The 17265-nt window shown below is 33.7% G+C and overlaps 1 pseudogene; it reads left to right on the top strand.

Moving 5' to 3' along the window:
• The window catches only part of LOC149554079 (protein DUF642 L-GALACTONO-1,4-LACTONE-RESPONSIVE GENE 2 pseudogene), a 29485-nt pseudogene extending 15207 nt beyond the window's left edge, over window positions 1-14278 (top strand).
• Window positions 14279-17265: the final 2987 nt, after the last annotated feature.

Here is a 17265-nt window from a genome sequence, read left to right as displayed (position 1 = left end):
TATTTGGGGGATAATGAACTCTGTCAGATTGTTGGAAAGGGAAAAATTAAGATTAAGTTGCAGAATGGGAATCATTGGCTACTACATGAGGTAAGACATGTTCCAAGGCTGAGTAGAAATTTAATTTCAACCGGGCAACTCGGTGATGAGGGTTGTGTAGTTACTTTTAATGATAAAAATTGGAAGGTTTCAAAAGGTTCCCTTGTAGTAGCAAAAGGTGTGAAAGTAGGCACCTTATATCTTTGTACAGGTCATATTGTTCCTGCTACTTTGATTGTTTCAGAGAAAAATGAATGTTTAGGAACAATTGTTGTAGTTGAGCAGGGAGAACAAATAGTTGTTGTAGATTCTGATACAACGCTATGGCACAACAGACTTGGGCACATGAGTGATAAAGGTATGAAAGTACTTCATTCAAAGAAAGTTTTACCAGGTCTGAAATGTGTTAATATGGATTTTTGTGAAAGTTGTATGTATGGAAAAAAAAAAAGTGAGTTTTGTAAAGACTAGGAAGGAAAACAAAAAGGAGAAATTAGAGCTTGTGCATACAGATATATGGGGACCAGCTCAGGTATCTTCCCTTGGTGGCTCTCATTATTATGTTAAATTTATTGATGATGCAACTAGAAAAGTATGGGTTTATTTCCTTAGACAGAAATTTGATGTATTTCAAACTTTTAAGAAATGGAAATGCTTGGTTGAAAATGAGACTGGTAAGAAATTAAAATGTCTTAGATCTAATAATGGTGGTGAGTATTGTAGTCATGAATTTGAAGTTTATTGCTCCACTAATGGTATTCATAGACAGAAAATTGTTCCAAGGACTTCATAGGAAAATGGAGTGGCTGAACGCATGAACATGACTATAATGGAGTGCGCAAGGAGCATGAGGTTGCATGTTGGGTTGCCCTTACACATGTGGGTAGAGGCTATCAATACTGTAGTATATTTGATTAATAGAGGTCCCTCTACTCCTTTGGGATGTGGTATTCCAAAGGAAGCATGGACTAGTAAGAAGGTGAGTTATTCTTTTCTCAAGACCTTCGGTTGTGAAGCTTTTGCTCATATAGACTCTGAAAATGGAACCAAGCTAGAAGCTAAATCAAAGAAATGTGTCTTTTTTGGATATGGCATTAATGAATTTGGTTATAGGCTTTGGGATTTTCAAAATCTTAAAATTGTTAGAAGTCGGGATGTCATATTCAATGAGAAAGTGTTGTACAAAGATCTGTTGCAACAACATGAGAAGAAAGAAGATAATTATGTAGTGTTGGATGATACTCCAAAAGTTGATTATGTTGAGAAGGTGTTGCAACGTTTCTCTGTGGAGAATGCTAAAGCTGTCAACACACCTTTACCTGGTCATTTGAAATTGACTAAGGAGATGTGTCCCAAGACACAGGAAGAGGAGGACAAGATGTCCAATGTACCCTATGCTTCAACTATAGGAAGCTTGATATATGCTATGGTATGTACTAGGCTAGATATTGCACATGTAGTGGGAGTCGTTAGCAGGTATATGAGCCATCCAGGATTTGAGCATTCGAATGTTGTCAAGTGGATTCTTCGATATTTGAGAGGAACATCTAATAAGTGTTTACACTTTGGGGGCTCTACTACTGATTTACAGGGCTATGTTGACTCAGATTTGGTAGGAGATATTGATACCAGGCGGAGTACTATAGGTTATGTCTTTACTATTGGTGGGGCAGCTGTGAGCTAGGTTTCTAGGTTATAAAAGATTAATGCTCTATCCACTATAGAGGCAGAGTATGTTGCTACTACAAAGGCAGCCAAGGAGATGATATGGCTTCAGTTCTTCTTGGAAGAATTGGGACATCCTCAAAAGGATAATTATTTGTTCACAGATAGTTAAAGTGCCATTCATGTTGCTAAGAATTCAGCTCTGCATTCTAAGACCAAACACATATAGTTGTGGTACCATTTCATTCGGTCAGTTTTGGAGGATGGACAGTTAAAGCTAGAGAAGATACATACCAATGACAATCCAGTAGATATGTTGACAAAGGTTGTAACAAGGGAGAAGCTGAACTCCTCTTCAACTTCAGTTGGTCTTTTAGACTGAACATGAATAAAAGAACAACAAAGTCTAGGGTGGTTTGATCCAGTGGGAGCCCCATGTGGTAGTGGTATTGCTACAGGATCAGCCTCCAAGTGGGAGATTGTTAGATTGTGGTGACTGATCAGAAAAGTATTGTACTATTCACCAATCATTTTGGTACTATTCACCATTCGTAGATTTGCCACTAAAGTTATGGCTAATTATGGCCAACATGTTATAACCATAAAGTGGTTTAATACTTGTATAAAAGGGTTTAGGGTTGGGTATTTTTCATTATGTTGTGATGCGAAATTGGTTCTTGTGGCAGTATTGAGCTGTAAGGGATTACAGATTGTAATCAGGTTGTAATCATTGGATCGTAACAAGATCTGACTTGCTATTTGTGGACATAGCCTAGGGATTGGGTGAACCACGTTAAATCTTGGTGCCTTGTGTTCATTTCTGTGTGATTTATTATTTTCTATTATTGGTTATATTTGCATGTAGTTTTTATTTCTATCTGTGGTTTATCGTAACAGTTCTAATTGGAAGTAATTAGTTTAAATATTACATATATAGTACTTACAAGTCACATGATAGTAACTTTCTTTGTATCTATGTGATTCAAGTTATAATCTATAAGTAGCTCTTCCCTTGAACTTACTTATTTTATCACACATACAAAAACATGATTTCCATCACACGCCTCAAAAATGTAATTGGGTAGGACACACACTATTTATAAAACCCACAATGTTCCTTGTTGCTTTTGGCCTTCCATCAATGTACATAGCAAGTCTTTTACTTTCATCATTTTCTTTCCATTGTAGATAATTTGGTGATAGTGCATACCTATGCATACTTTTTTTATATTGAACTATTTGCATCCAGTTATTGTAATTGTAACAAAGTCCTACATACTCCATCAATTTAACCACTTTGTTATAACTGATTTTTATGTCATCCATGGAAAATAGGCCCAAACCATGTAATGATGATGGAGCTATGTGATATATCCTCTTGTTAACACAAAAATTAGTGCTAATTGGACATAATTCCTTGGGTACCCAATCTTTCTCAAGATTTTTGCACCTCAAGGGAACATTTTCACCCTTTGCCTTATCATCATAAGAACATGACCCCCCTTGAGCAAGGAAAAATTGCATGCGTTTATTGATTTTTCTTCTAATCTTTTGACCTCTAGTTTGTCTCTCTTTTGTATACCTACTACATGTCTCACTATCCTCTTCAATTATAGCCATATCAAGGATCTCTTTATCATCATCATTAGATGCATGACTATCATCATTTTCATCATCTTCATCAATTGTACTAGTAACATCTCCTTCAATCTTGTTCTCTGGTACATTATTAGCTGCACCAATGCCAACATCTTCAATTGTGTTCTCTACTTTAGGATCATCTTCTTCCATGGGAGAATTACCTTCTACTTGGATATTCACACCTCCATGTTCCACCAATTTGAAATCCACATTCACAAAAGGAAGAAAATCCTTCCCCCCTTCAATGTGATCATGTTTCTTATAATGTCTCTCAGTTGTTGTAATTAGAATTCTTTGATTCTTTAAGCCCTTGCATTTTTTGCAAGGACGATAGCATTTTCCATCACCTTTTCTTTTGAATTGAGACCAAAATCTAGCAATTGTCACCTTATATTGTTATGGGTTCATATTGTTAGGCATGGACTTTCTTAACAAGTAAATATTCAGGCTATAAAATTATATCAAATATAAACATACAAGCATAGTTGTAACTTGTATATAATCAATAATAAATAAATAATTAAATATTACTATCTCTTTAGTAATATACCATAGTAACATGTGAATTTTGTGTACACACAGATGAGAATGAAATAGACATCTAAAAAAGTGTCAATCACTAAACATTCAATAGAGTCCATAAGTAGTGAAGAATTCTTAATCACGGGTACATTGTGTTAAGGATACAATTAAAGCCTTTAACATTCACAATTGTGAGAATTCCTTATCATCAACAATATTGTATATTGGCATTGATTTTGAACAAAAATTATTCAGTTATGTATGTTGCCACTCGAAATATGTTGCTACCACTTCTCATCTTACAACCAACCTTAACAACACCATGGAAGGAAGAACTATGGAAGAGTGAAGACAATGTTTTATATGACGGAAAAGGTTGTGTCATTTATGTGATGGAAAAACAAAGGATATTTAAAGGATGTAAAAATAAGGGCACGAATATAGTGAGAATATTAATCTTTATTAATAACCCACTAATACCTTTGTGAGATTAGTATTAATATTAATTAATACAATATCTTTAACTTATTTGGTTGTGTAGTTAAATCAATATTATAACTTTTTAACCAAGATGATATTAATTCAAAATATTTGACCATATATTACATTTATTTTAAGATTTCAATCTTAAAAACTGAATGCAAGCACTTTATATATGTTTTCATAATCTTCAAATGTTGTGCCATTACAAACACATTATTTGCAAATGATGTGTCATTGTTGATATATTTGATGCTCTTCAAATAATGTCATTAAGATCATATATTCACTTTTTTCCTCAACATTCTTTAAATTGTCCCTACAACAAATGTTGAAACTTCAATTGATCATTAAACTTAGATTTTGTATTTTAAATAAACTATTAGGCTGGAGTCTAAAGATTGGTTTCCTCCTAATGTCAAAAATATTACTACATGAATAATTGAAATCTCTTCCTTAAACATGAGAACCCTAGTATTTGGGGTGCAATCTTGAGTGGGTGGAAAATGTAAGGGTTAAAAATTACTCCACTAGTTTAAGCTTTTCTTCTGGTCAATCATCTCAAGTTATTCAATTTTTGTTAACTTGTTATTTTACTTTTTATATTTATTAACTAAGGTAAATTGAAATGTTAAATAATGAAATTCCTAAGACTACCAACATCTCAATTTTTTTGAGCTTAACCTTTTAAGTCTAATATGCACTATAATTTTATTCGACCATTAGAATAATCCTTTAAAAAATCTCAAATTTCAGAGCTCAAACCTTATTTGCACTACAAACTTTATGGAACCACCCACTTTAGAATAATCATAAAATATCTCAACACCATAAACTAATAAAGAAAGGGCTAGGATGCAGTTGTATGCACTTACCCAACAACTAAAACCATAAAGTCAAAAGAATATGCACTAACCCATAGGGCTCTAGATATGCAAATTCTGACTTATGTTCATGTGGTTTCTTTCTCATTGATTTATCCCTTATTATTGGAGAACCATGTAAATACATCTTTAGACTTTCTTATGTGGTCCTCAAGGGAGTAACTAAGGATGAGACCCCTTTGGGAATAACTACAATATGTACATTTGGTTCAATATGACAAAGGAAGCCCATGTATTGTTAAGGACTAATGCTATCATCCTGACTGGCACCTTAAAAGCTCCTCTTGATGTTTTTTCTTATAGTGGTACCATGCTCCTGTCTAGGAATCAAAAGAAAGTGAGGGACTTGAATATTCAAATTTTGTGTAACTTGAAAAAAAGATTAAGGTCATAAGTTTAAAAAAAAATTCCCTAGTTATTATAGATTTGTATTTTGTAAGGAATTTTAAGCATGTATTTGAAAATGTAAAAGAAATATATTATTAGTCCCTTGCCATTGGAATACATTTGTTGGAGGACATAAAATAAGCCCAAGAAATAAGACATTTAATGGGTATAAATCAATATTTTCCTTAAGTGACATTTAGAAATTACACAGTGAAGTGACAAGAGTAGACAACATTATAAATTAGGCACTTGAGGAGATATCTTCTAGATATAGATAGCAGTAGACTAGTAAAAATAGTTTGGATTGCTTCCTCCCTGAATTTTATGCCTTATTCATGATCCATATATAAAGGAAGATATATATGTAGCTTTCACTAAGCATGTGTGTGATTATGGACTAATGGATGCAGAGTTTCAACATCATCAGCTAAGATTCTATGTTTCTATTGCACCCAGGTTGGGATAAAGGAAGTTTCCTTTTAGAGTTGGAAGCAATTACAAGACATTAAAGTTTGTTGATATATCCCTTTGGATGTTGAAACCAATATATGGAAAGTATTTTTAAAGATATGGAAATACATATTTGTGCAGGGAATATTAGAATCAATATGATCATGATTGTGATTCTATAAAACATCTAGTGTAGTTTTAAATGGCAAGCAAGGCTCAAGTGCTAGAAACATAAAAAATAGCCAGGTGATATTAGGATTAGATTTATAGTTCAGTAATGATAGCTTTGTGGAAGGAACAATTTCCCTAGTTATATTATAGTATTCCATGTAGCTAAAAATCTTCTTCATGAAAGTAACAATACGTAGTAGTAGGAGTCGATGTGTCATTTTGAACTTTAGGGTTAGTTTCTATTTTATGGGAGCTTCAAGGGAGGCATTTGAGGCAATCAATCGTGATTTCAAATAAGATAAAGAGGATGGAGATGAGTTTCATAACTAGGATATGCTCGTGTTTGGTTCCTTGGTTTTTCAAAAGTTCTTTTTGTCGCTTTCTGCTTTTCTGCAGTGTGTGGCCATGGGGTGCTCAAATGTCAATGTTTGGGTGGTGTTGTTCATTTCTAGAGGCTCTCTCTCATCCTTTCCTTGGTCATCCCTTGCTACTCTTGTCTATGGTGTTGTTAGAGAGTAGTTATAGTAGCATATGTCTGGTGTCACCTTATAACACAATGAATAAAAATTTAATGACTTTTAGTTTCCCTAGCATTCTCCCAATTAAGAAAAATGATGAACTTACCTTGAACAATGCTGAGAAGGTAGCCATCATGCCAAAGAACAACACTGAACCCTCCCACCTGCACTTTTCCATGTGAATATAAAATGAAATTTCACTTTTATTTTTTCTTTATATTCCAACAATGTCAAAATTTTGACAATAAACTTAAGTGTCATCAAAATTTGGATTAAAAACTCAAGGATCATCAAAATTTTGATGTGATCAGGATTATATTTTTTTAAAAGGTGAATTTGACAAGATAAATTGGCCTGTCATAAAAAATTTAGGTAAAAAATGCAACCCAAATGTACTAGTGAGTGTTGTACAAAGATTCATTGCGACAACATGAGAAGAAATAAAATGATTATGTAGAGTTGGGTGATAGTCAAAAGAATGAGGTTCTAACAGTCCCTCATGCTATGCAACAAAAAATTCCACACACTCTAGTAAACATTAAACAATCAACAAGGTTAAGTATACCTCCAAAAAAATTTCCCCACTCTTTGTATTCTATTTTGTTAACAAATTCTAGTGAACCCGAATGTTATGATGAAGTTGTGTAGGTGGATACAAATATTAAGTGGGAGTCTTGAATGATAGAAGAAATGGAATGCTTACTGAAAAATTAGACTTGGTATTTATGTAAGTTCCTTGTAGGTAAAAGGTTTTTATAGAATAAATGGGTTTACAGGTTGAAAGAAGAAGATGAAGGTAACAAGCAATTTAAAGCCAAGTTAGTCATAAAAGGATTTCTACAAAAAAGGGACATTGATTTTGATGAGATATTTTCTCTTGTTGTTAAAATATCTTTTGTTTGCATTGTTTTAAGTATTTTGGCTACTGAAGATTTTCATTTGGAGAAGCTTGATGTTAAAACAACTTTTCTTCATGGTAATTTGGATGAAGAAATATATCTAGTACAACCACAGGGATTTGAGGTCAAAGATAAGGAGGATTTAGTGTGCATATTGAAGAAAAGTTTACATGGCTTAAAGAAAGCATGTTGGCTATGGTATCTTAAATTTCATAGTTTTATCAATAAGCATGGATATACTCGATGTCATTGAGACCATTTTGTTTATTTTAAGAGGTTAGATGATGAAAGATACAATATTTTATGTTTAGATGTTGATGATATGCTTGCAATTGGGTCTAACATGGATCACATTAAGGGGTTAAAAGAATAGTCAGGACATTCATTTGATATGAAGGATTTGGAGAAAAAAAACAAATCCTTGGTATGAAAATTTGCAAGGATAGGATGAACGAAAAATTGACATTATCTCAAGTTGATTATATTGAGGTGTTGCAATGTTTCTCTATAGAGAATGCTAAAGATGTGAGCACACCTTTACCTAGTCATTCAAAATTGACTAAGGAGATGTGTCCAAAGACACCAGAAGAAGAGTCTAAGATGTCCAATGTATCTTATGCTTCAACTTTAGGGATCTTAATGTATGTTATGTTATATACTAGGCCAAATCCTTCACATGCAATGGGAGTTTTTAGAAGGCATATAAGTCATCCAAGGATCAAGCATTGCAATGCAGTCAAATGGATTCTCAGATATTTGAGAGGAACATCCAAAAAGTGTTTACATTTTGGGGGCTCTACTACTGATTTACAAGGGGTTGGATTTATCAATTATAGAAGTTTAATGTTTTATCCACTATAGAGACAAAGTATGTTGCTACTACAGAGGCAATAAAGGAGATAATATGGCTTCAATTCTTCATGGAAGAGTTGGGAAACCCATAGATGGACTATTATTTATTTCCATATAGCCAGAGTTCTATTCATCTTGCAAACAATTTCTCTCTACATTCAAAGACAAAGCACATATGATTACAGCACCATTTCATTCCGTCAATTTTGTATAATAGAGAGTTAAATTTGAAGAAGATACACATAGAATAATAATCCAACATATATATTTACCAAGGTAGTAGTAACAAGGGAGAAGCTGAAATCCTCTTCAGATTTGGTTGGTCTTCTAGACTAAATAGAATAAAAGAACAACAGAGTATAGTGTAGTTTGATATTCTAGTAGGAGCTATAGTTTCAACAGTATTATGATCAATCTCCAAGTGAGAGGTTATTGGTGTGGAGTCTGACCAATCTCCATGTGGGAGATTATTGTGATGTCGAGCCTTATCAGACTCGGAGGTTAATTCCTCTCACTTTATTCAATGTGGTTTCCCCCTAGATTATTACTACTGGGGTTTGGGGGTAGTTACCCTAACACGGGGTCAAGGGGAAACACCCCTTGCAAGGTATTAGGATTTGGGGACAATGCCCTCAAAGAAAAAAATGAAATTACTATTGTAAAAGGCATCAATTTTTTTCCTACTGGATGACTTATATTAGGCCTAATTTTGTAAGAGACCAAAAACATACACAAAATGACTTAGGGTTAGGGATTTCATAATGTATGAAGAGAATGTAGCTTCTTGTAGTATTATTTAGCCATAAGGGATTGCAGATTATAATCACTAGATAATAATTATATTGAACTTGTTGTTGGTGGATGTAGCCTAGGGATTGGGTGAACCATGTTAAATCTTTATGTCTTGTGTTCTCTTCTGCATGATTTAATATTTTTAGATATTGATTATGTTTACATGTAATTGTTATTTCTATCCATGGTTAATCCTAACACATGCCATAACCTTTCAAGATCTATCTTCCTCGATTGGTGATAGCAGAGATTTTCATTAAGATAAGGTTCCAACATTCAACCTTCTTTTATATTCTCATGTTCTTGATCCAAATCAACTTGGTAAAATGATCTTATTGCATTTGATTGAGAAATCCTACTATCATAAGGAGAATTTATTCATTTAGTTGGCATTTCCATCATTGAAATTATTTCTATTTCAAGGTCAATTCCTAAAGTGTGGTTTGACCAAGGCTATAGTGTGTACACTCTATGGGACAATAAAAAAGATCAAAAAACCCTTTTAAATAAAAAATACTCATGCCAATTTCAACACTGGAATCATACATTAAATGTAACATTCAAGTATAAGTTTCTTATACTTACATTACATTTTATGTATATACTTTTAGTATGTTTGAGACTATTTTTAGCTTCATAGGAGTTAAAGGTTTTGGATTTTGAGAACATTTCAAAAATTTCAAACTTGGCCGAATTCCAAGAATTAGTGAATTTGCTTCAACATGATTCCTAATTAACTATTGATTATAATATTAAGCCCTTGACTTGTGCACAATTATTGTAGGATTCCTTCTCATTGTATTATTTATTAGTTCAACATCTCTCTCTCTCTCTCTCTCTCTCTCTCTCTCTCTCTCTCTCTCTCTCTCTCTCTCTCTCTCTCTCTCTCTCTCTCTCTCTCTCTCTGTGTGTGGACACCTTACCATTAATCTTAAGGTTCCTTAAGGGTAAAAAGTGATCCTAAAACCACATACCATATACTAAGGTATGGTAAGGGATCTTAAGTGTTCCCAGAACACATTAATGTGTCTTATAGCTACCTAAGACCTCTTAGGATCCCTTATGACCAAAGTGTGATAAGGGGTCTTGAGTTGTACTAGGACACATTAATGTGTTCTAGAACCCCTACAACCCCTTACCTTGCATTAGTGTATGCTAAGAGGTATTAAGTAGTTATTAAGGGATACTACAACAAAATAATGTGTCCTAGAATCCCTTACAACCCCTTAGGAGCCATTTTCATCCATTAGTGTATGCTAAGAGAACCTAAGGGTTGTAAGGGGTCCTAGAACTCCTTAACACCCCACAAGGATCCTAAGATTTAGAGAGTGTGATGATAAAAGATCTTAAGGATCTTGGGACAAATTAATTTATCCTAGATCCCCTTAAGGCACTATAGGACTCCTTACCATACATTAGTACAAGGTAAGGGGTCCTAAGACACATTAATATGTCCTAAGTTCCCTTAAGATGCCTTTTCATACATGGTAAGGGGTTTTACGGGTCCTTAAGGGGTCATAGAGTACACTTGTGTGTCATATGACTCCTTAATACCCCTTATAACCCCTTAAGGCCCCTTATCATACTAGTGTATGATGTGTGGTCTTAAAGGATAATAAGGGATCTTTGGACACATTAATGTATCTTAGGACCACTTAAGTGCCATGTCAATCTCGTAGCACCCCATACCATCCACTAATATATGGTAAGAGTTCTTGGGTGGCTATAATGGGTTTTAAGGGGTCATAGGAAATATTAATGTGCTCTAAGACCCATTATGATCCCTTAGTTGATAAATTAGCATATAGAAAGAGATTCTAGGACCCCTTACTGCCCCTTTCGACCCTTTGGGAATCATAAAATGTATGGTAAGGAGTCCCAAGAGGTTAGTAGGGGTCTTAGGACAATTACTATAAATTACTAATTCTAGGACCCCTTATGACCCCTTTAGACTTGTTACCATATACTAATATACATTAATGCATCCTAAGGCCCCTTATGACTCCTTGCAAACCCATTAGTGTGTCATGCACTCCTTAATATGTTTTAAGGGGTATTAATGGGTTATAATGTGTCATAAGGGGTTGGAATAGGCTACAACAAGTCCTAGGCCCACTTAGGATCCATTATAAACCATTGTGATACATTAAAATTATTCACATCTCATTTGTGTGTCCTACAATGATTAGCATGTTCTAAAGGGTCCTAATATACCCTAAGGGATCCTAGGACCACTTAGAACCCCTTATGACTCCTTATGATACATGAGGACTACTTAAAACCTAAAATGACATACTAAGACTACTTACAACTAGCACTTGCACCCAAAGGAGGAAGGGGTATGCTAATAGTGACAAATGGTGCAAGTCTATGTAAGATAGTTGTCCACATTTTTTTTTCTCAAAAATTTAAAATAATATGAAAGGACATGTAAAAAAAGGAAAACAAAACAAACATACTTAAATTAAATAGTTAAGTAAAAAGATTGCATCAAATTTTTTACCAAATAGTTAGAGGAAGGAACTAATAGAAATTGAAATAAAAAATGAGGAAGAGTAAAAATATAATTACGTTATTTTTTAAATTTGAATGGATTATATTTGTTGCATGAAGATTTTAAATAATTTTCATCAAAATATTATGAAATATAAAAATAGAATGTAATGACAAATGATCAAATTTTATCAAATAGAATAATCTCTAAATAGAGTATATAAAAATATGGAAACTTTTAACTTTCACTTCAACTAATTATAAGGTACAAAAAATGAGGTTCATAAATTTTGATTAGACTTGTTGAAAATATGTATTTTTTGTTGACGAAAATTACTTTTACTCCCTACCAAAATTAGTATGATCCAATAGGATTCTACAAAATTGAGATTTGTATAATCATATAAAATATAAATATTTGAAGATTGTTTAATTCTTTAATGTGATTGGTCAATTTAATTGAGAAAATGATTGGTTCACGTACATAATTTTAAACTAAATTCATATGCATTTATTATAAAAAAAAAATTAAAATGTAGAAGAGAAAAATAAACAATAAAAAAGGTAAATTGGTATATGTTTATTCCTACAAGTAAACTTATATGTTCAAAGAAAAATATTAGAAGCATTTACACATATTTTTTGTTTGTAAGTTTAATATAATGTATGTATTTCAAAGCAATGGGCTGATATAGTAGGACAAGACTTTCAAAAATCATATATTTGGACATTTTTTATGTTTCTCAGTCTCCAAAGCCCTTAATTCATCTTGGTTGATTGTAAATGTTCTATCCTACAATACAATTTTTTGTGTGCTTAAATTTAGTGTAGAGTATTGATGACCTCAAGGGGTTTAATAACAAATGGTTCTTAGGGCATGTAGTACTTTCTAAAGGTTTTGCACATGAAGTTGCAAGTGGAGTGGGCACCTTGGATTAAACACCATACTTAAGTGCAATTGAGTATCATGAGTAGTACCAGAATGGGTGTCCTCTTAGGAAGCTCCACTATATCACCTTTGTAAGCATCACTTAGATGCAACGAGTGTTGAGTGTTCCATTCATTCTCATGAGAGATTGGTTCCTATGAATCCCTTCTCATGAAATAAGGGACAATGAGTTCAAATTCATATAGTAATTTTACAATGTAACTTGCGAAAAATATCTCCTACTTACAAAAGAATTTGATAGCTGCCATGATTGTAGCATATGCAGAAAATAATATGTGCTAAATGTAAATGTATAGACAATGCATATGAATTGTTTACAAAGTGTCTGAAAGAAATGCCCTCCAATGGAATGCAATCATTGGAAAAATGCACAAAATGGCTTTGTTAAGGAGAACATGCATTTTATAAGGTATGCGCCTGAAATAAGAGATATCTTGCAATGCAAAAAGCTTACAAAATATATGAAAGAAACGCATTCTAATGGAATGCAATGATTGGAAAAATGCACAAAATAGATTTTTTAAGAAGGGCATACATTTTTTAATGTATGCAACTCAAACAAGATATATATATCGTACAATGCAATGAATAGAAAAATGCCCAAAATGACTTTGTTAAGAAAGGCATGTATTTTTAAAGTTATGTAATTGGAACAACAGATGTATTAAAATACAAAAAGCTTCCAAATTTTTGAAACAAATGCAATTTGAAAGATTGAAATTCAATTTCTACAAACCAATTGCAGAGTCTCAAGTTATGGTATCAAGGAGAGCTTCTCTTTGTTCGTATCTTCTAAAATTTATTTCATGTACATTCTAAGGCTTATGAAAAGATTTTTTGGACTCATATGTATTTTCTTTATAATTTTCCTTATGCTCAATCTCTTCATATTTGAGAGGGATAAAAATAAATTCAAGACATGTAACATGTATTGTCAAATTTGAGAGTTTTCCATATCAGGTACAACTCATGGGTTCCTAAAAAATGTATAGAAGAGTAAAAAAAATTCTTTTTTTTGAGGTGATTTGGTAAAGAATGGGGATTTTGAAGAGGGGTCTCTAGATTTCCACAACTCTTCCTATGGAGTTCTTCTACCTCCCAATGTAGATGATCGAAACTTTTCCTTACCCGAGTGGATGATAGACTCTCTCAAATCTATCAAATCTATTGATGCAATGCACTATGCTATACCACAAGGCAGAAGAGCAGTGGAGCTTGTGGCAGGAAAAGAGAGCTCTATTTCACAGATAGTGAGAACAGAGGTAGGGAAGACATATCTACTGAGCTTCACAATTGGAGATGGAAGCAATGCTTGCAATGGCTCCATGATTGGAGGCATTCGCAGGGAAAGATACTGTGAAAGTGCCTTACGAATCAAAATGCACAGAGGGATTCAAAACTGCCCAACTTTCATTCAAGGCTGCTTTTGCCAGGACAATAGTGGCATTCTTCAGCACATATTATCACATGAGGAGTGATGATTTCAATTCTCTTTGTGGCCCTATTGTGAACAATGTGAAGTTGTATCTTGGTTGATTTACTTCTTTCTAAAGCAACACCTAATATTTATGCAATAAAAATGTGGCATAATTGAGTCGATTGAAATGAAGAATGTATTTGTAGAGAATTAAGAATGTTTTTGTAGATTATAAGTGATCTTCTTAATGCAACTCCACTTGAAAAATTTGGAATATTGTTCGTCGGAAAACAAGTCTAATTGATTAAGTCTTCTTAGGCTCACATCCAACTCATCATCATTTGAATGGAGCAGTGTGAAAAGTGAGGGGGGTGATTGGTGAGAGATGCACAACATAAACAAAGGGATTCATGGTATAAACAGAGAGATTCACAACATATATTCATAGAGAGATTCACATTATAAATAGATAGGGTGAGGGATTTTGAGGTAATGGATTGCAATGGGGAATGAATCTTTTCGAGATAGATTCAAGTCAAAATATGGGCATTATTGACCAGCTGAAGACTCCAAGATCCTATTTTTAACCCCACAACTTTGATCTTACACAAATAGATTTTTAGACTATGAGATTTTTGAGCTTAAATGCACATTTAAATTTGAGTGAATCTGCAAGAACATGCACATGAAAAAGAGATTGTGGGCATTTGAGAAATCCAATCAAATGTTAGCACATTGAAGAATAACAATAAAGTAGAGGCAATAAATAAGTTATCTCAGAGAGACTAACCAATTGTCAAATGTGTGGGGAAAGTAATGAGATAGAAGAGCAGCACTGTAATATGAAACATTCCAATTTAGCCTGCAAATAAAAAGTGTTTTTAAATAATAGAATATATATTTTTGTATGGTACCTAACAAATGTACTGATTTGAATATTAGATCTCATTATTACAAATTAGACAAATCGTTGAATGGTAAGCAGTTTGTAGCACTGAATGGTAAGCAGTTTCCTCGATCAGATAGGTTTTGGTGAAATGCCCACCTATAATAGCCTATCAGCTAACTACTTAGGACTCATGATGACCCCTTAGGACAAATTAATGTGTCCTATGATGACTAATGTGCTCCAATGGGTCATAATTGATTTTTGTGTGTTCTAATGGCCCTCTAATGCATCCTAACGAGTCCTAAGGGGTTATATGATCACTCAGATCACACTAAAACCCTTTCAGGCACATTAGGAGACATTAGAACCCATTAGTGTATCATATTCCCCTCAACGTGGTCTAAGGGGTATTAATAGGTTCTAATTTTCTTATTGCTTCTAGTGTATCCTAAGGAGTCGTAATAGGTCCTAATGGATCAGCAAACCACTGAAAACCAATTATGAAAACTTTTGAGACATTAGAATCTTGTAGGATACATTAGTGTGTCCTATGATGGTTAATGTGTTAGGAGGGGTCATAATGGGTTTGAATGTATCCTAATGGGTTTCCAATGCTCTCTAATGACCCCTTAGGAAACATTAGGACTCGTTATAACACATGAGACCCCTAAAGTGTGTCCTACAATGATTAATATGCTCTGAGGGTTCCTAATGTGTTGTAATGGGTCATAATAGGTTATATGAGGTTGCAATGAGCCCTAAGGGTTCCTAAAACCACTTAGGACACACAAAAACTCGTTAGGACAAATTAGGAATGACTAGGAGACATTAGAACTTTAAAGTGTATCCTATGATGATAAATTTTTTGTATGGGGTCATAATCTATGTTAATGGGTATGAATGGGCTCTAAGGGATCACAATGGGTTCTAAGGGTTCTTATGACTACTTAGGATCCATTAAAACCCCTTAGGGAACATCAAAATATATTAGGACACATTAGAAAACATCAGTTTCCTATAATGATTAATGTGTTGCAAGGGGTTTGAGGATCACCTCCATTATGAGCCCTTATGATACATTATGAGCACTTATAACCCTAAAGTATACCCTACAGTAATTAATGCTCTCTCTCTCTCTCTCTCTCTCTCTCTCTCTCTCTCTCTCTCTATATATATATATATATATATATATATATATATATATATATATATATATATCTTCCCCTATCTCCCCTTATCTCCCTCTCTCTCTCTCTCCCTCTCTCCCTCCCTCCCTCCCTCCCTCTTAACATAGTTAAAATAAGATATCAATTACCAAAGTAACAATAAAATATTATCAAATATGATAAGTAATGATCCTTAAATAATCATGCACAAGTCTAGAATTTCTTAAAAACCCTCAAAATCTAGAATCTTTATCTTATCTCATATGAATATGAAACCACTCTCAAAAACCTAAAGGAATACACATAAAATATAACTTAAGTATACGAAATGAAGAGTATGAGTGCATGTGTTATGTTTTAGTTGCATGAGCTTGAGACTCAGGAAACTCACTGCATAGCATGTGTGCCTTATTTGCACGTGTGTGCACACACGCACACATGCGCGCGCGCACACACACACACACACACACAATAGTGAAGTCACACCATGGCTTAAATTAGTGAAAAAAATAAAGAGGCATCTTTTTGGTCCTCCATGTTTATGCACTTACCCAATATAAATAGAGAGCTTTCTGTATCCAATCATCAAAGTTAAAGTGGAAGTGGAAATTGAAGTGTATAGTTGTGAGTGTGGAAACATATATGTACAATGTGAAATACGTATATGAATTGGTAAATGTGATGCAAGTGAAAAATTAACTAGCTAGTTCAAGGAGGTGCAAGCAATGGTAGACCATGATTGCAAAGGCTCAACAACAATATTGTGTGTTTGTTCTATGTTCAAGCTTCATATACTAGATGTAAGCCTATTGATAGTGATCCCTATCATATTTCCAAGGAGTAAATCAAGTAGTGAGACTTGCTAGCAATACCCCTTATTTGTAGTGACCATTTCAAGCAATTACCCTTGTTGTACTTTGATACCCCACCCTTTTCTCCTATCATTGTAGATTATATTGTCAAACTCTACCAGATCCTTTCTTATTTGAAGATACAATATTTTGATGTATGGGTTTTTTTAATTATATCATGTGCACACCTACATACATGT

The sequence above is a fragment of the Cupressus sempervirens genome, chromosome 6, assembly GCF_028749045.1.
Source record: "Cupressus sempervirens isolate cs-2001-9-10 chromosome 6, ASM2874904v1, whole genome shotgun sequence".
Taxonomy (NCBI): Eukaryota; Viridiplantae; Streptophyta; class Pinopsida; order Cupressales; family Cupressaceae; genus Cupressus; species Cupressus sempervirens.
The sequence above is the reverse complement of the archived record's forward strand: the minus strand, read 5'-3'. Positions and strand labels throughout refer to the sequence as shown.